Source organism: Neolamprologus brichardi, chromosome 7 (genome assembly GCF_056152115.1).
Source record: "Neolamprologus brichardi isolate AB-2024 chromosome 7, ASM5615211v1, whole genome shotgun sequence".
Taxonomy (NCBI): domain Eukaryota; kingdom Metazoa; phylum Chordata; class Actinopteri; order Cichliformes; family Cichlidae; genus Neolamprologus; species Neolamprologus brichardi.
In genome coordinates this window covers 2,158,903-2,180,781 of record NC_142110.1, presented here as the reverse complement: position 1 = coordinate 2,180,781, position 21,879 = coordinate 2,158,903, and the positions used below count along the sequence as shown (strand labels likewise).

General features: G+C 40.6%; 1 protein-coding gene across 1 annotated transcript in view; it reads right to left on the bottom strand.

The window, feature by feature from the left end:
* Window positions 1-21,879, bottom strand: part of cdh13 (cadherin 13, H-cadherin (heart)) — a 463,504-nt gene that overhangs the window by 140,339 nt on the left and 301,286 nt on the right. The gene's annotated exons all lie outside the window — the stretch shown is intronic.

The window sequence follows — 21,879 nt, the reverse complement described above, 5'->3', positions numbered from 1 at the left end:
GTGAGTCACTCCTGTTTCTACCTGGAGACAGCAGTCGCCTCATTGTTCTGACACACAACACAAAACTATCCACAACACTTCACACTAACTACACAAGACAACACATTAACACTCCAAACATGCTAAACGTCACAAATCTCTCACATCTCAAAACTCTCTCTCTCTCTCGCTGTCACTCCTAAATCTTCCTCCTCTCCCTAAACAACCAAATGTCATGTTTCCATATCATTTTTTGATTGGTCGACATGGTGCATTTTTCCACCAACACCAACAGGCTGTTTTTTGTTTTGTTTTTTAATTTCTTGCACATAAGCAGAGCGGTCTCGCTGCGCTGTCCTTAGACAGTAAACGTGACGAAACTATTGAGGGAAAAACACGCTTATATCTCTCTATATTATTTATCTAATTATAAACTGGTATATGTCACCTCGTTGCTTTGTCTTGAAGTGGTCATGTGATTGTTTACCACGACTACTTTATTCTTCCTCAGTCAAACAGCAGCACGTATGCGATTGTTTTGCCTCCTGAGCTCCAGGTGTTTTGCCAAAAAGTGATCGTCGGGCAGAAAGTGATCGCCGCCCGCGGGAGCGCGCAGCTGCTTAAAGCTGCAGCGTCCAGATTACTTACAGCTACTTCTGTGCAGCTGATATAAGATGCTGTAAACTGAACACAGCTTCAACCGTCTGCTTGTTGGAAAATAGTAACGCGACCACATTTTCTTGTTAGTAACGGTAACGGCGTTGTAGCGATAGGAATAGTAATTAGTTAGAATTTAACCCTTTAAGACCTGCCATAGAACCAAGTCCACCAGAGCTTATATTATATGTTTACATGCTGTGGAGCCATTTTTGGGAGCATTTCAAGTTGCTATACATCAATACAACCATTACAGCCCAGATTTTAATAATATGTCTGCATTAAGTGCATAGTAATTACATAAATTGCAAAAAAGTGCAATAAACTACAAAAAAATTGAAAATCGTTTTTGTTTTTTTAACATATATTTCTAGTTAGAGAAATTTAAGAGGCTTATCCCTCAAAACTGTAAATACAAAAAAGTTGCACAAAATAGTTTCCCACCACAGGAAATTTATTTTGAGTGTCTTCATAGTTTTATTTTTGAAATACACCAATTTTTATACACTGCAGGAAAAACGAAAATAAATATTATAATGCAAATTTGCAAAAAAGCAGCATATGCATCAAAATAAACTATTTCCAGCAGTGCAATATGAGTCCTAAGCATCCCAGAAACCACACAGAAAGTCATAAAGTCAAACATAACTTTTAAAAACACCAGTATAGGCTCATGAGGAATAGTAATTAGTTAGATTACTCGTTACTGCAAAAAGTAATGCTGTTGCTTGTAACGCCGTTATTCCCATGACTGGTCACTATGCCACCAAAGTGTCTCAAACCCAAAACTTTGGCAAAGGTGTATGACCTTCTTTTGACCAGTTCGTGCGGGGACTCGATCTTAATCAGAAGGAAAGAAACTGAGCGTCCCCGAACGTCCTCAGGAACTCTCAGGCCCGATGGCAGAAGTGTGAAACATCCAGAAACTTGCTTTTAACCTAAAGGTTTTAACCTCGCCTGTCATCATGTGAGTGGTTATGAAACCTGTGCAATTACATAACATTTGGCTGGTGGACTAAATGGAGCTGAAGAAGGTGGAGAGAACAACAGATGTTCTCATCGCTGATTGTTAAAACTGGTTTTTACTACTTGTTTTGGGTAAAACCATTTACCATACTATAGTAAAAGTACAGTACATGGGATACATACATGCATGGGCTGTTGTGAACAATCCCACTTTGGTCCAAATGTATGAACCACATCTGTGGTGCCACACTAATTCTTTTAGTTTCTGAGAATTCACTTGTTTCATTTCTCTTTCAATTCCAGTGATAACGCCGGTAACCAGATTTCAGCTCAAAGGTGAGTACGGGCATTTATAAAGGTCACTGTATGATTTAGGTGTGTGTGCCCGCCTGCGTTTTGGCTGACCATGAATTTGTATACAGAGTTTGTGAGTGACTTGCCTCGTTATTTCTCTGACACGGCTTATCTTTGTGGCACAGAGGCCACAGGACTTATCAGGCACACACCTTTCTATACAGGTCAGTGCCTGAACCTAGGCAACAGCATCCATGCAAACTTTTTTCACTCCATTCCACTGAACAAACATTAAACATAGTTCGTGTGGTGACCGTGTCAAAGCGTGGCTGCTGTGAGGCGCCACACGCCTGCCCAGCCGTGGGGTCCTGTATCTTGAGCTTTCAGAGACACCTGGAGGTCTTTCTCTCTGTGCCTCTGGCCTCACTTGCCCTTTGAAAAGATGCCATTATATTCACAGTATTCAGGTTTCTGACCCACAGTGAAAACAGTTTATACTAAAGTCACTGAAACATAGTTATAGTTTACACTATGCAGTACTGAATCACAACACACAACTAATGCCAGCAAAATCATTAAGGAATAGTGCAACGTAAAGATAAACTGGAAAATATACTTCTGATGGGAGATGGACTTAGATCAAACATCAGTACTGTATGCAGAGTGGAAGCCAGGATCTGGTTGGCAAAGTGCAAAGGAAAGCTGAAGAGAGTCTAGAGCACATGTCGAACTCCAGGCCTCGAGGGCCGGTGTCCTGCAGGTTTTAGATGTGTCCTTGATCCAAAACAGCTGATTTAAATGGCTAAATTACCTCCTCAACATGTCTTGAAGTTCTCCAGAGGCCTGGGAATGAACTAATCATGTGATTCAGGTGTGTTGACCCAGAGTGAGATCTAAAACCTGCAGGACACCAGCCCTCGAGGCCTGGAGTCCGACACCCCTGGTCTAGAGTCTCCAGAAAGGACCAGAAATTCTGTATGATTTGGCTTTTATCAACTTCAAAGTCCACTAGTGCCCCTCCTCACACTCTTTACAAAGCAAACTGCACCCACTGGGTCAGAAAGGCATCACATCTACTGGAATTTAGTTTTAGGGAAAATAAAGAGTTGTGTCGATGAAAATGGCATTGGTGTAAACAAACAAACGCCGTTGGAGCCTCACATGCAACAGGACATCATTCGTGTGGTTTGTGCACCTCTCCTTGTTGTTTGATTGTATTTTCCATTTTTCCATTCCTCTCCTGATCGTTGGATTTGGAGAGTCTCTCCCAACACTCGTGTTCAGGGTCAGGATCACAGACGAAGCTTTCACGCCCTGTGCTGATTCTTGACAGGGAGGTTGGGTCAGTTTGATTTGATTTGACAGAATTTAACCCTTTAAGACCTACCATAGAACCAAGTCCGCCAGAGCTTATATTATATTTTTACATGCTGTGGAGCCATTTTTGGGAGCATTTCAAGTTGCTATACATCAATACAACCATTATAGCCCAAATTTTAATAATATGTCTGCATTAAGTGCATAGTAATTACATAAATTGCAAAAAAGTGCAATAAACTACAAAAAAATTGAAAATCGTTTTTGTTTTTTTAACATATATTTCTAGTTAGAGAAATTTAAGAGGCTTATCCCTCAAAACTGTAAATACAAAAAAGTTGCACAAAATAGTTTCCCACCACAGGAAATTTATTTTGAGTGTCTTCATAGTTTTATTTTTGAAATACACCAATTTTTATACACTGTAGGAAAAACGAAAATAAATATTATAATGCAAATTTGCAAAAAAGCAGCATATGCATCAAAATAAACTATTTCCAGCAGTGCAATATGAGTCCTAAGCATCCCAGAAACCACACAGAAAGTCATAAAGTCAAACATAACTTTTAAAAACACCAGTATAGGCTCATGAGGCCCTGATGGTAAAAAAAAACTACATTTATGCAAAAATGACGTCACTTCCGGTTTCGGGCAGGTCATGGCGGACATGCAATAGTTCATGCTGACGTCTATTCCAATGTAGGAAGTGTTACAAACAGCTGATCGAATCGGCAAAGCGTGTTTCTGGAATATTATGTTTTTGTTGCTGCAAGTGCTTTTTATGCAGTTTTTGCAAAACTATATGTGGAAGGAAACTGTGACCGAGGACAAGCTGATGGCATAAGATGGAAGTACAACTCCTCCGGTTTCATATGCAAAAAAAAAATTTGCGCTAGCTCACGTGGTTGCAGAGCTACCGGGATTTAAAAATAGTTGCGCAAAAAAGAGCGTGCCCTCTGACCGGTTTTAAAGGGTTAATCTTTGCTGACATTGTGAGTTTTGACCTGGAAACACAGCAGGAGCATTAGGAGCAGTGTATGTCTGCACAAGGAGACTGTGTTGAAGAGGATAACAGCCAATTGTAGACTCCAAACTCTTTGATCTATCGAATCAGAAAAAGCTTGACTGTGTTTGGAACATCACAGAAACTTACAGAATGACCGTGGGTTAAATTCAAGCATCAAGTTTTATATAAAACACAGCTGCCAGTATTGGTTCAATACAATATATTGATCCTTATTTAAACCTTTATCCTTTACTTTGAGAGAGAGACAACAAAGTTAGGAGGAGGATGATCCTTCGCATACATTCAGTTAAGCTCCGATTCAAGCAGGCTACAAAAAGATTAAACTAGATTAACTGAGAAATGGCGAAGCAGAAGTTGAACCCTTGTTTGACATTCGGTAGAGTTGCCTTAACGAAATTAGACGGTTTACAGAATCCCACTGCTGTGCTCCACAAGGAGAATTACCGTATGACCTCAGCACATATGGCAGCATTTGTGCTAATGACAACTTCCTCTGCTTATTCTCTCTTTTACAATACAAATCCATACTGCAGATCGTGCAGCAGCATAGATTTACATGCTGATCTTTGTCTCTGTGAAGCAAAGTGCCGCACTTTGAATGATCTTTACTGTGGCTGCTTCGATTGAGACCTAAACAGAGACGTGCCCGACTGTATTTTTTCAGCTTTAACAGAGGCAATGAAGCAAGCCCAGTTTCATCAGCAGGAGAAACCAGCATGGGAAAGGGGACAATAAAGTACTCAGGACACAACAACAAACTTTTCCAATCAATGCGCTTTCTCACAGAGACAGGGTGAAATTAATTCGCGCCTGAAGTGCCATTGTAGGGTGGAGGTTCAATGAAGAGTAAGAGCTGTTGACAAATACTTTTTATCCTGAGGTCAATGAGGATGGAAAAATAAGGGGTGAATCAGAGGAATGAGGCAGACGAAGGATGAAATGACACAGGAAGCGCAGACAAAAGGAGAAAGTCGGAAGGTAGAGGAAGAGCGATGAAGAGGGCGATAAGAGTGGCGATGCCCTCTCTAAGCATAATGACAGCGTAGCATCACCGGGACCTCTCCGACATTAGTGAAGCTCTCGCTTCCACTTAGCACAGACGTTTTCCTCCGAGCAAGCAGTCGACTCATCCTAATTATTCAGGTCTCACCCTGCTGTCTTTTCCTACTTCCTTTTCTCCGCTGCCCTTTCAGTGCCTCCTTAGGACACAGGAAAAGTCAGAATCCACTCCACGCTCGCAGATTACTTTGGAATTTTAAAAAGGTCTTCTGTTTTTCTTTTTTTTATTCTGTGTGCGTAGTCATTTGAACAAGCCAATATTTGTGCTCTGCTAATATCTAGAGTCACTTTAGCTTTGTTTAATAGAAATTATGCATTTTTAAATCTCAGTCGCAGTCGTGACCAGTGTTGGTCATGTCACTTGAAAAAAGTAATCAGTAACTAATTACTGATTACTTCCCCCCAAAAGTAATCCCGTTACTTTACTGATTACTTATTTTCAAAAGTAATTAATTACTTAGTTACTTTATAAAAACACGATTTACAACCTGAATAGGTGATAAAGTGATAGATCTTTCAGCCCAATTCTACTTTTTCTACATAATCATCATACAAAATGTAATCAAATGGAAAAGTCTCTTTTTAAAACTTGTTTTATTAGTTTTAATCTTTTAACTTTATGCATCAAGCAAAAATTTTATTATCTGCAACATTCTCTGACTGGAAGAAATTTGTTTAACATTTAAACCTATTTTCTGCACATTCCAGCACATAAAATAAAATATTTTGTGTGTTTACACTCAGTCTTTCAAATAGATGCAAGTAAAACACAGCAGAAAATAAATAAAGTCAAAGACTAGCGGTCCTGTTGCTCTATTTTCACCTGTAAAGCAGGAGTGGGGTAGGCGGAGGGTTACCCTGGTGCAGGTGTGCAGCGGTCAGTGGAAGAATCCGCGAGTTTCTCTGTGAGTTTCCCATTACGTCATAGCTACTCGGTGCTTGCTCGGAAGTTTAGGGGTTTTTTCCGCTGTAAAAAGAAGTTTTCTTCCCACGCACAACGGACACTAATGTTTTTGTCACTTTTTATGGAATCAAACTCAAAGTAAGGTCAGTACTTCCACGCTTTAAACGCTGCACGCTCATACTCTCTCTGCACTCGATATATGATCCATTGTTGATCTGCACACAGCTGTTGTCACGAACGTCGCACTCGCTTACGTCACTGTCATGAGACATTCTCGCAAAAAAATCATGGTTTTAGTAACGCAGTAACGCAGCGTTCCTACGGGAAAGTAACAGTAATCTAATTACCGTTTTTGCAATAGTAATCCCTTACTTTACTCGTTACTTGAAAAAAGTAATCAGATTACAGTCTCTGGTCGTGACGCTAACGGTTCCTGAGGCCAGATAGATACATTATGTTATTCTGGACACACATAACATTTTACACCTACTACAGTATTTAACCTAATTAGAGATTTCACAAGTATTCTTCATTCAGGCAGTCGATACCTGCACACGTTAGCAAGATAGATATTAGCCAAAACCAAAACTAAAGACTCTGCAGGACTAGGATTCACATTTGGTTTTCTGTTCATATTATATTTGTAGTTCCAGCTCATAGTTTCGGTCACTGTGTCTTCCCTGTGTTGCATATCCAGTCAGTCGTGTGTCTTTGCCAATGTCTTGTGCTTCCTGTTTTACTTTGATAGTCTTCTGTTAGTGTATTCTGCTTTGTTTCCTTTGTCTCATCATGTCTGATCTGTCCCAGCTGTCCCCCATCGTCTCGTTGTCTCACCTGTGCATTTAAGCCCTGTGTTTTCCCTTTGTCACATCGTACCCTCACCTGTGCATGTTCTGGTTCTCCGTCTCCTGGTTTTGTGTTCTAGTTTGAGCCTCATGATTCTAGTTCCTAGTTTAGTTTTCTTGTATTTCATGTTCAAATGTTCTCCAGAAATAGAGCTGCCACCTTTAGTCATTCAGTTTCTGAGTCCTGCGTCCCTGACATTTGTGTGCTGCAATTTTGTCTTCCAGATTATTGCTACTCTAAATGTAGTCAATCTCAAGAAAAGCACTTAAAAAATTAACTGACAAATTAATTGAGAGAGCGGAAGTAAAAAAAAACCCAGAACTGACTAAGATGAGTAGACAAGACCTAAACCTACCTGGTCCTATGTGGAAAAGTATTTGCCCCATAAAACAGATACGTGAATTGCAGTCAAGTAGTTCTCATAACTGGTAACGAGTCTTTCACATTGCACCGGAGGAATTTTGCACATTTCTTTGCAGAATTGCTTTAATTCAGCCACACTGGGGGGTCCAAACATGACAGGCTTGTCTAAAAGCGTATCAATAGGATTTAGGTCCAGACTGTTGCTAGGCCACACCAAAACCTGATGTGTTTTGAGTCATTGTTCTGCTTGAGCTTCAGGGCATGTACTGATGGTCAGACACTCTCCGTCAGGATTTTCTGGTAAAACACAGAATTCATGTTTCCATCAATTACAGCGAATTGTCCTGAAGAAGTAAAGCAGCCCAGACTATCACACTATCACCACCATGTTTGACTGTTCGTATGATTTTCTTTATTATAAAATACTGCGTTGATTCTGAAAAATAAATAAATAAAATAAAAATCTGACAGTATGTTTGCGCAGCAATTTCGTAATGTTGTAAACCTGCTCAACATTTGACAATAAAACCCTTTCTGAGTCTGTTTTAGGGCAGATGTAAAGAGACTCAAACCTTCCAGAAAGTTTAAACAAAAGTCTTAAAAATCATTAAAGAGGTCTTTTGGCAGATGAGCCTTTGTGCTCTTTTCTTTAGCAGCGGTTTCAACCTTCGAACTCTCCCATGGATGTTATTTTCTGATTGTTGAATCACGAACATTGACCGTAACTTAGATAAGTGAGGCCTGCAGACTTTAGATAATCTGAGTTATTTTGTGACTGCATGGATGAATCATCGATGAACTCTCATTGCAACTCTTTTGCCACCGTTGACACAACCAGGTTTTTATTACTGAATTACTTTCAACAAGGCCCAGGTAGGTTCAGATCATGTTTTTCCAATAATAAATGAAATCATAATTTAGAAACAAATTTTAGATTTACTTAGGTTACATCTGTCTAATATTCAAGCTGAAAAATGTTATTTTGAAAAAAGTGTAAAACAAAACAACAAATAAGGAAGGAGGCAAATTTTTTTTTTACCACACTTTAAAACTGGGCGTCCTGCCTCATAACAACGACTTCACTTTTTCTTCATCGACGGTCTTGTAGTGATGTTCAATTCGTGAACGAATCGTTCAATACTCGAGAATCACTTTACTGACTCGTGAATCATGATTCACAAGCCCAACTGACTCACTGACTCATCCCTGTTGCTGTTAGAAAACTAATTCCATTAGTAGAAATATATCTAGCTTATAATTAAAATTGTGTGTGGGGGGGAACAACAGCCAGTTTCTTAACAAAAGCATTTCTGCTCTGAACTGGAAGAAAAAACCCTGAGTAGAAGCTCACATCAAGAAAATAGCTCCTCGCTTCACAGTAGCATCACTCTGCTAACATGCTAACAGCACATTTGAGCTACTCACCCCCTCCCTCCTGTGCTGAATCGTAAGCGTAAGCGAATCACTCACTCACTCACTCAGATAAAACTGAGGTCATTGTACTCGGCGCTGAAAAGCTTAGAAATATGGTATCTAACCAGATTCTTCCTCTGGATGGCATTACCTTGGCCTCCAGTAACACTGTGAGGAACCTTGGAGTCATTTTTGACCAGGATATGTCCTTCAACGCACATATTAAACAAATATGTAAGACTGCGTTCTTCCATTTGCGCAACATCTCTAAAATTAGAAATATCCTGTCTCAGAGTGACGCTGAAAAACTAGTTCATGCATTTATTACTTCCAGGCTGGACTACTGCAATTCATTATTATCAGGATGTCCAAAAAACTCCCTGAAAAGCCTTCAGTTAATCCAAAATGCTGCAGCAAGAGTACTGACAGGGACCAGAAAGAGAGAGCATATTTCTCCTGTTTTGGCTTCCCTTCATTGGCTTCCTGTTAAATCCAGAATTGAATTCAAAATCCTGCTCCTCACATACAAGGTCTTAAATAATCAGGCCCCATCTTATCTTAATGACCTTGTAGTACCATATCACCCTATTAGAGCACTTCGCTCCCGCTCTGCAGGCCTACTTGTTGTTCCTAGAGTATTTAAAAGTAGAATGGGAGGCAGAGCCTTCAGTTTTCAGGCCCCTCTTCTGTGGAACCAGCTTCCAGTTTGGATTCGGGAGACAGACACTATCTCTACTTTTAAGATTAGGCTTAAAACTTTCCTTTTTGCTAAAGCATATAGTTAGGGCTGGACCAGGTGACCCTGAATCCTCCCTTAGTTATGCTGCAATAGATGTAGGCTGCCGGGGGATTCCCATGATGCATTGAGTTTTTCCTTTCCAGTCACCTTTCTCACTCACTATGTGTTAACAGACCTCTCTGTATTGAATCATATCTGTTATTAATCTCTTTCTCTCTTCCACAGCATGTCTTTTATCCTGTCTTCCTTCTCACACCCCAACCGGTCGCAGCAGATGGCCGCCCCTCCCTGAGCCTGGTTCTGCTGGAGGTTTCTTCCTGTTAAAAGGGAGTTTTTCCTTCCCACTGTCGCCAAAGTGCTTGCTCATAGGGGGTCATATGATTGTTGGGCTTTTCTCTGTATCTATGAAGCGCCTTGAGGCGACATTTGTTGTGATTTGGCGCTATATAAATAAAATTGAATTGAATTGAATTGAACTCACTCACCCCTCCCTCCTGGCTCACAGCTTCTTCTTCTTCTTGGTTTGCAACCAATGTTAAGGCGCATTACCGCCCCCTGGCTCACATTTCAGTGGACAATTAGATGAGAAAATATTTAACACATTTAAGGAAAATACTAATAAAATAAAAATAAACAAAATAAATGTTTATTAAGCAATTTTGATAGGAAATTGCTTACTTTTAGAAATGTTTTTGCTCTTTTTTGCTCTATAAAATAGTTGTTTTTTTTAGAATCATTCATCTTAGCAGTAGGATTTACATTAAAAGAGAAACAAATTAAGTTTGAGTGAAAATGTACATTTTTTGCACTGTCTGGTCAACTGACTCAGTGAATCAAATGACTCAAAAAACCCGATTCACTTTGGTGAGTGACTCATAAAACTCGATTCAGTAAAAAGAATCAAATTTACCATCACTACCGTCTTCGGATGTTTCAGAATTTGAACTGAATGTGTTGCTGCAGTGTCTCCACCCTCGTGGCCTTGTGAGCATAAATTATAGATATTTGAAGAGCTATTATAGCTGGGATGGCTGAACCTATGCAGCAGTGAAGCACTGCTCTCCTGCAAACCACAGACAGTATTTGCTAAGAAAATCCAGTAATGTCGTGTTTTCTCTGTTACCCAAGAACAAAAAACTGGTTAAAAGAAAAAAAATTAAATTAAAAGAAAAGAAAAAAAATCACAAACATGTTTAACTGTTTTTTATTTATTGCCACTGAGAAAACAAAACAAAAAATAATAAATTGATCAGGAATTATCAATAACCTACAGTGATGGCTGTCTCACTGCACGCACAAAGATTATTTTAATTTGGAGTAATTTGGATTGCCTGCCTCACTCTCTCTCTGGTTGTCCTGTCCTATTAGTCTCCATTGTTCCGCCCTCTTAGTATCTTAATGATCCAATTTTTCACCTTCATCCCTTTTATTTTCATTTTCTCTCTCTCATCTTTTCAAACTGTGCCTCTCGTCTCTGCTTGTCAGGGGAAATATAATTTCCCACGTTGTTTTCTCTCTGGTCCCAGACTTTCATTGAGTAGTGTCTGCAAGACTCAATTAAAGCAAGAGAGAGAGAGAAAAAAACAAAGATTAACAACACACTTTTTTTTTTACCCATAATGCCCAGGGGGCTCAATTTATCTCGAGGAACGCTCAGCTTGAGAAAAAAAACTGTGATTGACACCTCTAACCTTCATTGGGGTGTAATCTCCATCTTTAGCACTCGGAGATCTAATTAATTAGGGGGAATCTCATTTCCTCACTAATGCAACTGGACAGAGGCGTGATAGAGGAGTGGAAGGCAGGAAGAGGAGGCGGCTGAAGAGAGGAAGGACTGAGATGAAGTCGGAAAATAAGAGCGCTGTATTTCATCAATGCCCGTGAACGGTGTTCACCTTGTTCATTTCAGGGAAGAACAAGAGAGAGTGAGGTGGTTGGGTTCACACCAACTACACTGTATTGATTACAGCTGCCAGACGTCTGGCTACTGGCCATGGGAGACACTGCAGTAACATTCTTTATAATGGGATCTCTTGGTAATGTACTCATGTGTTTCACTTTCTTCTCTAGGCTTCGTTTCTCAGTTAAAAGCCATCACGTATGCGTGAGCAAGTGTGACTGTAATTGGTTTTGACTTCTTGCTGCGTCACAGGCAAAACTGACCTTTTTTAAACCATTTCGGTCCAAATGTAGGGACTAAACCCAGGTGTGAAACTATGTTATAGTAAAAACAGTAAAACATAATAAGGGGGAGTGGCTACAGTGAGCCTGAACACTATCAGTTTATCTTATATAAACGGATGCATGAACACATCCAAAGGTAAACTGCACAAATGCTCCGTACTAGGGCTGCCACGATTAGTCGACTAGTCACGATTATGTCGACTATCAAAATCGTCGACGACTGATTTAATAGTCGACGCGTCGTTTGAAGCTTTGTAAGATCACAAAAGACGCAGGAATAAGTAGTAGGATTTAAGAGTGTAATAACGGACTGAAACAGAAGATGGCAGCACTGCATGTACAAGGATGCCAGCTGCCGTTAAACCCCGAAGAAAAAGAAGCTGTGTCCCCGAATTCATAGCGCAGCCCAGCTCAGTTTCCAACAATGGCGGCAGCTAGTTAGTTTTAATATCACTCTTATTAATCTTTCTGGGTCACAAAATAAACGTTGAACATATTTTCAGGCGAGAATGTAGCTGTGTAAACCTCAAATATCTGCTCATTTTATCAAGACACCACATATTTTCAAAAGCGCTCCGACGTTTTCGGAGACGTCTGTTACCCACTAGCTCGATAGCTAGCCGGGGGCTAGGCTAACTAGAGCCGTGAGAGCACCGGACTCCCGCTAATCGTTTTCAAACCCACCGCCGTCTTTCGCTACTCAGGTTAAACATGATATATAAGTCACTTAGATAACTTAAAAATGTTGTTGTTTGGCTTTTTTCAGTATTTTATTTGTTCCTGAGTAAATCGGTTTGGCTGAGATTAAAGTTATAGTTTTTACACAGCTGAATAAACGTCAAGCAGACAGCTGATTATCAGAAGTGTGAGATGCTCGAGAATTTACTCCGGTGTCCTGTTATATTTTAGATAGCAAGGAGTTTATGAAACTTCACCGAAACAATCTGCAAATTTCATTAAAATGTAATAAACTATCATCTTGTCTTTATTTTTAGTTAGCACAGACCTTAAACACTTCAAGCTGTAAGCTAATGATAGTTATATAAGAGCAGATGCTGCTGGTGCAATAGGCTGTATGTTTTACGTCCAATGGATGATGATCTGATTAGTCGACTAATCGCAAAATTAATCGATGACTAGTCGACTATCAAAATAATCGTTTGTGGCAGCCCTACTCTGTACACAGTACATACCAGATACAACTGAAGTTAGGGGAGCAGACGCTGCATCCATGTGCCAAGAATGAATATACCAGATATTAAGCTTCCCCTCCAATCCAAACTGTGTTCTGCTTATTGTTATATGACCTTTACTGTGGCGAATGATGGATGTGCTGAGACTGTTTCCTCATCCGTTTGTTGATGGGTGAAGATGTCTCTGCCCTCCCCTTAAAGTTGTACAACTCACAGACGTGACGTTAACAAACAAATAAGAAATCTACTGTGTACTGCGATTTTGCTTCCAGATTATTAATGTAGTCCCAATCTCAATTCATTTCAGATATTGAAGGAGAGCAGCGCGTCTATACGGACACGCGTTCAGGCTAACACAGCTTTACCTTGATTACATTGGGAGCATTAATCAGTCTCAAAGATCAGCATATTAATCACTAACAAAACTATCAGGGAGTGAAAAGCTGCCCCCTTATCTCAGACGCCTCCAACTTTTCTAAATTCATTGAAATTTGCTTCAGAAGGTATTCAACAGGGATTTAACGAGGAAATACGAGACCTCTGAATACGTTTCACGTTACCTGTGGTCCAGACTGGCTGTAGTTCACACACATCTTTATACTGAGGCCAGTTTTATAAGAACTCTAAATTACTTCCACAAAACTCTCCAAGCTTGTGGCTAGAGACAGCCCTGAAAAACATTTCAGTAAGCAGTGAATACAAAGCGCCTTGTATTCATTGTTGCTGCTGTGAATAAAATCACTCTGTTGCTTCTAAATTTGTTCTCCATTCTGCCACTCAGGATCACGTTAGCTCTCCTCCACTCTCATTTCTCTATTAAGTTGCATCTCCTAGCACATGCTGAGCCAGAACCTTCTGATGGCGTCTCTTTCTTGCCAGCCAAAAAGAGCTGAACCTGTTCGGATTCCCGCACCCTCTGAGAACCTACACGTGAGTAGGGATGGGTATCATTTAGGTTTTATCCGATACCAGTACCAAACTGGTACTTTTGAAACGGTGCCGGTGCTTAAACGGTGCTCAAACCGGTGCTTAAAGAATGGAGAACACAAACTTTGTCCAAAAACCTCTCATGTTCAGCTGTTGTATTGTAAAAAGATAACAATGTTAGCCTTTTCTGCAGCTATGGGGCATATATGGCATCACTCTTGGCTGGAAGCAGCTTAAACAATGGAAAAAACACAAACTTTGTCCAAAAACCTCTCATGTTTAGCTGTTTTCCACTTTTTCTTTGGTCATTTTAGCCTTTTTGGCCAGGGTGAAGGGAGTATCTGCCATCAAACAAGAAGACAGCCGCATGTAGCTATGATGATGTTTGTTAGTTCACCTTACATGCATTAATGTAATAACGTGGTTAGCCTACTCAACGTAAATTACACACGAACAACATTAAGCTACTCACGCAGAGAAGAACGGCTGCTGCTGCATCATCATCCTCATCATTTCTGCTACACTGGCAGGGCTAGGGGCCAGGACTCTCCTCTTCGGGTTTTTGGGGGATGTTGCTAACTCCGGGTCTGATAACAGGCACCTCACCCGCAGTAGATGTGCTCGGTGTGAGGTCTCGCAGCAAGCTATCAAATACGGCGCATTTCTCGGCTTTTTAAAAAAACGCTATGCGTCTCCAGGTGTTTCATCAGATTTGAGGTGTTACCTCCTTTGACAGTATCACAGTATCAGCTTAAAGCACTTGTTGCAGCTGCTGAGTTTGCATCTTTTGCTGTGAAGTACAGCCAGACTTTTGACCGCTTCGCCTTGGGCGTTTTTAATCTGTAGCTCTGCTCTAAAAGAACGTACGTACCTGGACCCGCCTACTATCCTCGGAAACGTAAAAGGATTGGCTAGAATCTAAAGCGTGTGACATCACAGGAAAAAAAAGCAACGAAATGTGCGCTGCTTTTCGGTCTGGTTACTACTGATTATGTCAGAACCGGTGCCATAATGGCACCGGATACCGGTACCCATCATGAGTCCATACCGTCCTGCATCTGTCTTTGTCCGACTCATCTACTCACACCTTACCAATCTGAAAATCATAATAGGAGAATGAAGGGAGTTTATAAACTGAAGTGTACATCAAATCTGCTGTAATGAAATCTTATCAATGTGTTTCCTGTGCTGTATTATTTGCATATAAATGACATAATATAATAACTCGCTCCGGCCTCTACCTGGGAGGAGTAAATATTTCTCTGTCTGCTTTGTCTCGTTGCTGTGACACGAGGAAACGAGATGCTAATTGAAGAGAGGCAACCATCTTTATGTGACGACTGACATTCAATTATGTTCGGGAGATCAGATTAGGTGGTGGCCCCAGAAATGTTTGAAAACAACATTTTGCAGAGCGGCAACTCTGAAGGCGGCCAAGGATGTAATTTGAATGGCTGTTTGAGGCCTGCGCTGAATGGTGCTGCTCTGAATGGAATCACTATGCTATGACCTGCGAGTAATTGGATGTCCACAGTGAAGTGTTGACAGAGAAGGGGAGGCGAGGCTGATGGGAAAAAACAGAGATAGACAGTAAGGCGGCGAGAAGAGAGAAAATAACACAAAATGAAAATAACCAAGAAAACAATGTGATGAACATGACAGCATAGGGAGACGGGAGCGGCGGGGTGGGGGAGTGCAGCGGATCACAACAGTGACGATGGAGAAAACGAATGCAGCTTCCCCTTAAAGTGGAACCTGCCAAAGTTTCAGGTTTCATTCATCCCAACACACCGGCATGTAGCCACTCCAGCCACAGCGCCAAATAAGCCATTAGACGGGATTCGCTTTCCTATCAGCCGGACGCTGTCAGGAAGCGTGTTGCCAAGGTCGCGCTAAACAAACACCGGGTCGCTTTACTTACAGCCGCCATTGCTTTCTGCACTGATCAGGGATAAGTGTGTGCATCCATTTACCTGTCACTCGAGATCTGCACTCGTTAAGCATAACAGAGTGAATAATGACATGTAAACACATTTACAGCACAGGTCCTAAGGCTTTGTTAACAGACCATGCGTGCACCTCAACGACGATTACAAACCGTCACGTCAACAGAGACCAAATGAGTTCGTTACCAGGCCTCTGGAGAACTTCAAGACACGTTGAGGAGGTCATTTAGCCATTTAAATCAGCTGTGTTGGATCAAGGTATTTTTTCATATCACGATATGTTGTTTTTTTTAATTTCAGGCGATAACGATATATATCACGATATGTTGGGTTTTTTTTATTTCAGGCGATAACGATATATATCACGATATGTTTTTTTATTTCAGGCGATAACGATATATATCACGATATGTTTTTTTCATTTCAGGCGATAACGATATATATCACGATATGTTTTTTTATTTCAGGCGATAACGATATATATCACGATATGTTTTTTTCATTTCAGGCGATAACGATATATATCACGATATGTTTTTTTCATTTCAGGCGATAACGATATATATCACGATATGGTTTTTTTTTTTTTTCAGGCGATAATGATATATATCACGATATGTTTTTTACATTTCAGGCGATAACGATATATATCACAATATGTTTTTTTCATTTCAGGCGATAACGATATATATCACAATATGTTTTTTTCATTTCAGGTGATAACGATATATATCACGATATGTTTTTTTCATTTCAGGCGATAACGATATATATCACAATATGTTTTTTTCATTTCAGGCGATAACGATATATATCACGATATGTTTTTTTCATTTCAGGCGATAACGATATATATCACGATATGTTTTTTTTTTTTTTTTTTCAGGTGATAACGATATATATCACGATATGTTTTTTACATTTCAGGCGATAACGATATATATCACAATATGTTTTTTTCATTTCAGGCGATAACGATATATATCACGATATGTTTTTTTCATTTCAGGCGATAACGATATATATCACGATATGTTTTTTTTTTTTTTTTCAGGCGATAACGATATATATCACGATATGTTTTTTACATTTCAGGCGATAACGATATATATCACAATATGTTTTTTTCATTTCAGGTGATAACGATATATATCACGATATGTTTTTTCCATTTCAGGCGATAACGATATATATCACGATATGTTTTTTTCATTTCAGGCGATAACGATATATATCACGATATGTTTTGTTTTTTTTTTTTTTTTCAGGCGATAACGATATATATCACAATATGTTTTTTTCATTTCAGGCGATAACGATATATATCACGATATAAGCCAAATAACTATATTTGTAGGATTTAAATGTGCTGTTGCTCACAAGTAAAATGTGAAATAATCAGCAGCTTGTTTTGATTTAAATATTTATTTCCCATAATAAGTTCAACAGTGTAGATGTACTTAAGGAACATGAGACTTTTTCAGATAAATAAAGGCAAATATTGCAAACTACACAAAAGGCAGCCGCTAAAGCGTTTAAGTTTCAAAACAGAACAAACGAAACAGACTAAATTGTCAATTCCACTTAGAAACAAAATATTAATTCTAAAAATAAATCTTAGTTTGTTTTACAGAAGAACAGACAAAAGTCTGACAAAAGCCGAATGACGAATTAGCGCTTCCAGTCAGAGATTGAGCATGCACCGCTTTATTGTATTTCCAGACTTGCTTTCGGCACAATTTACAGTGCGCGCTACTCTGTTTTTGTCAGACTTGAAATAGCCGAAATACCTTCACACTACCGAACTTCTGTGGCTCTTCTGTTCGACAATCTCTCCGGCATTGGAACAAGAGCGGCGAGGTCTATCGCAATAGTTTAATTTTTCTATCGAGAAAAAGTTATTTCGCGATACATATCGTTATTGTTCTATCGCCCAGCTCTAGATCAAGGACACAAAACCTGCCGGCCATCGAGGCCTGGAGATCCCCACCCTGCGTAGACGGTAAAACAGGTTGTAGACTCGATGCTAATCAAATTTCTTTTCCACTCTCATTTTCAGAGAAGTCAAAACAGTTTTCAAAAGTACTTTAAAAATGAAATTTACCTTAAAAATGGGAACTGTTACGATGTGCCTTAATTTGGCTGATTCACCAAACATAACACATCAAGAAGTTTCATTTATATCACTGCAAACATCACAATTCGGTGGCAACACACACACACACAAGCAGACATCCTCTTCCCTCCATGTAATTCACCTTTGTAAGACATGAGAGGGGCGAAGGGGTCGGTCAACTCTATCGATTGGCTATCCTGAGCAGTGACAGCTCCCAGATTGGCCGGAGAGCATTAGGGAGTCAGAAAGTCACACTGCCATTAGCAGTCTGTCCTCTCCGGTTACAACCAGCCAGCACACGGACACTCCATGGACTAAAACAGATCAGAATGACTCGTGTGTGTGTAAATGTGGTCATTCTGTAACAAATATATTCAAGCCAAAAACACTGGGAACCCTTCTCGGTTTCATTACTTCTGAGAACGTCTCTGCCTGGTGTCTGTAACCGTATACACACATCTCTACTTAGACTGTTCAAATGCATTCAGCGTAACTCAGAACACAGTATAAATAAGACTAAACCAGAAATGCATCAATCGATTAGTTGGTCGCCACAAATATGATGGATGAGCAGCTGATCGGCCTCAGAGATATATCTTTCCAAAATTGTAACAAATACCAAACAGCTTATCTAGCATAACACAGGCGCTAAAGTGAAATATAGTGTCCATCATCCTCTTCTGCTTGTCTTTGTCAAGGTCGTGGGGCCGCCGGAGCCTATCCTAGCTACCATAGGGTGAGAGGCGGGGTACGCCCTGGGTCATTTAGATTCATCAGTTAACCTAACGCCGTGAACTGCATGTCTTTGGACTGTGGGAGGATGCATGGGTACCACTTGGGTGGTCTCAGAATTTCGTGTCTGGCATTGATGATGTGGTTCTGTTGGCTTCATCGGGCGGTGGCCTCTAGCTCACATCGGAGCAGTGCGAGTCTGAGCGTGAAGCAGCGGGAACGGAAATTGGCACCTCCAAGCCTGAGGGTGGCGTGCCCAGTCAGGATTGGGGGACGAGTTGCCACCCCAAGTGGAGGAGTATCTCAGGGGTTTGTTGACTGAGGGGAGCGTGACATCGACAGACGGATTGGTGCTGCAGCTGTAGTGAGCGGACGCTGTACTGGTGAAACGAGCTGAGTGTAAAAGCGAAGCTCTCAATTTAACGGCCAACCTATGTCCCTACGGTCATGTGTGGTCACGAGCTCTGGGTAGTGACTGAAAGGAGAACATCCGCTAGATGTTCTGGGAATCTGTCACTGTGGGAGGCCAGAGATTATAACTCTCAGCTCTCCTGGGAGAGGGAGGTCTGGGCTTCTCTGCCTTGGCCGCTGCCCCCCCAGCAGCCTAATGCTAAAGATGCCCCAGATGGATGGAAATGTATTGCAAATCATTTTCAGCATGATTTTATTAGTTTCGAGAAGCTTTGTCCACTAACTAGAAGCATTTTATTTGATAAAATATCGAGTTTTATGACGAGCACATGACTTACGGCTCTAAGACAGAAAACTGGAAGGTCAGACTCTCAGCTCTTCACAGCAAAAAGAGCCAAAGCAGTACACCTGATTAAAATTCAGATGTGATGTTGAAGACAAAGGGAGATTTCAGTGCACCCCTTCCTGCCGTCCGCCACCTTTGCAGGTTTCTTTGCTTCTTTCTGATTCAAATTTCTGCTCCTTTAGATCACAAGCCTTTAAAATAATGTGCTGCAGTACAGCTGTGACAACGGGAGGCAGTGCATGAAAGCACAGCTGACTGATGAAACTATGGCTGGACTGATAAATGAGATGGTGAGATTATGTTTTTGTGCAGGATGAAGGATCAGCTGGAAGATGTGCGCAGCATGAAGCGCCACTATCTCACAAGGTGTTTTGTTTTCTCTGAACAGATCATTTATTAATTTAAGCTTATCTGAGTTATTCTTACAAACACTCATAGATGTGCATGCTGAATCGCAGAGGAAGAAAACACATCAACAGTCTCGTGCTCGCCTTCATGGAGACTGACGAAGGTGGAACCCTGTATTGATTAGCATCCAGTGACATGTGCAGTTTTGATGTGTACCGTACGAATAGTGCTTGAATCTTGTAGTAACTGCACTCTGCACGGCCCTGCTTCAGAGGACGGCAGGTAAAGAGGGACATTTTTGCAATGCAGACTCATTAACAGTGATTTCCATGTAAATCCAGTGAAAAATACAAAAACTCTTTGATCTTTTCTAACTTAAGAAAACGGCCTCATCCCTGCAGCATTACCAGGCGTCAGAAATTACAGCCTGCCATTGATCCAACAACCTCGCGTGTCAGAATAATATTAGACGGCACGGGGAGACATGTCTACAATAAAGAGAGGAGAAAAACAGAGAGTGCTGGAATAAATGTGCATATCAAGACAGGATTTTACGCCTCAGAGAAAGCACTAGAGGGAAAATCAAACTGATTTCAATGTGACAAAATTGATTTTCCAATTTTCTCCGGATTGCTTTTTGCTTCCCTGGGGCAGGTGAGGCGTCTATCCAAATACACTTATAGCGCCACCTGAATTATGTTTGAATTTGAAGAACATAGGAAATATTTTTGTTTCTCCTATCCATTCGGTGCTTTGCCTTTGTTGCAAAGCAGAATATTGCAGACATACAAAAGACATACTGTATTTAAAAACTATATTGGCAGATGGAGCTGAACAGCATCGAGCTGGAGTCATGACGACGTGCTAAAGCGGCTGCGTCTAAATTGCGTCAGACCCCGATGTGGACAGTTTTAAGGTACCCTTTCTGCCTGCTTTTCTTTTCAATCATGTGACTATTAATCCCACAAAGAGCTCTCACATACATATATTTGTCATGATTTCTTTATTATAGAAAGAAACTTGTTTCACTTCTTTTTCTTTGAGCCTGTTGCGTGCCTGTGTTGGTGGGTTACCTGTTTCTTAATGTGTGTATGCAAATTCACCTGTGCAGGGGCTCGGCTGTGATTGGTGGACCTAAGGAACTAAGGTCCAGACGGAGCAGCCGTAGCAATAGCTATTTGGTTAAAAGGTCGGGCACGTGTGTGAAGTGCGGAGCAAGTAGGGGTGAGCTGCCGATTATTTTGGGAAGCCTTCTTTTCTCCTGTGTTTGTAGACCAGGGAGGTCAGACTGTGTTATTTCTTTCTTTTCTTTTCCTTAAACAGGTCAGATTGAGTTTTGTTTGTTGTGTTGGCCTTAGCTCACCCCGAAATTATACACTCCCACTACCGTGAGTGCCATTGTTGTCAATAAATTATTGTTAAAAGTCCAATGCTGTGTCTGTGTCTGTTTGGGCGTGGGAAGTCACGGGACACCCCGCTCTTGTTACGGTCGTTTCGAGCCGGGTCGTAACATGATTTGGGGGCTCGTCCTTTTTGTCTCGTTGAAATTTAAACGTTTTGGAGGACTCTGACGATCCTGCACGGCAGCATAAAACTGACTCGTTGCTTCAAACATCAAAACACGTGAATGCTATGCTATTTGTTGATCAAAATAAGTGCAAATCAAACACAAATATACATGTGCATTACATGATCTTTTCAAAAACCTATAACCTATCATGCATATGCACAAATGCAGTATTAATGACCACCAAGGCGTTAAAGCTGAAATAATTGTATTTCCAGCTTTACATGTGGACGCGAGTTAGTTTGAGTTTTAAAACGAAGAGAAAAGCTGAAAAATTCTGCCTTCTTCAAAGGCATTCAGCTGCTTTTTTGAACATTAGCCTGTTAGTGGTGTAATAAGTCTCGGCTGCAGACATTAGAGAAGCAGTGTTATTGTTGCTGTTCTTTTCCACACTCTACTGGAGCATTATCTTTTGAAATATCCTGGAAGTCTCAGTTTCATCCTCCTATTACACCAGGAAAAACCACCAGCTGTGTATCTCTTGGATGATTTCTTATTCGCCTCACAAAAGCAGCAACGCTGCACACCGCATCGATTACATCTCA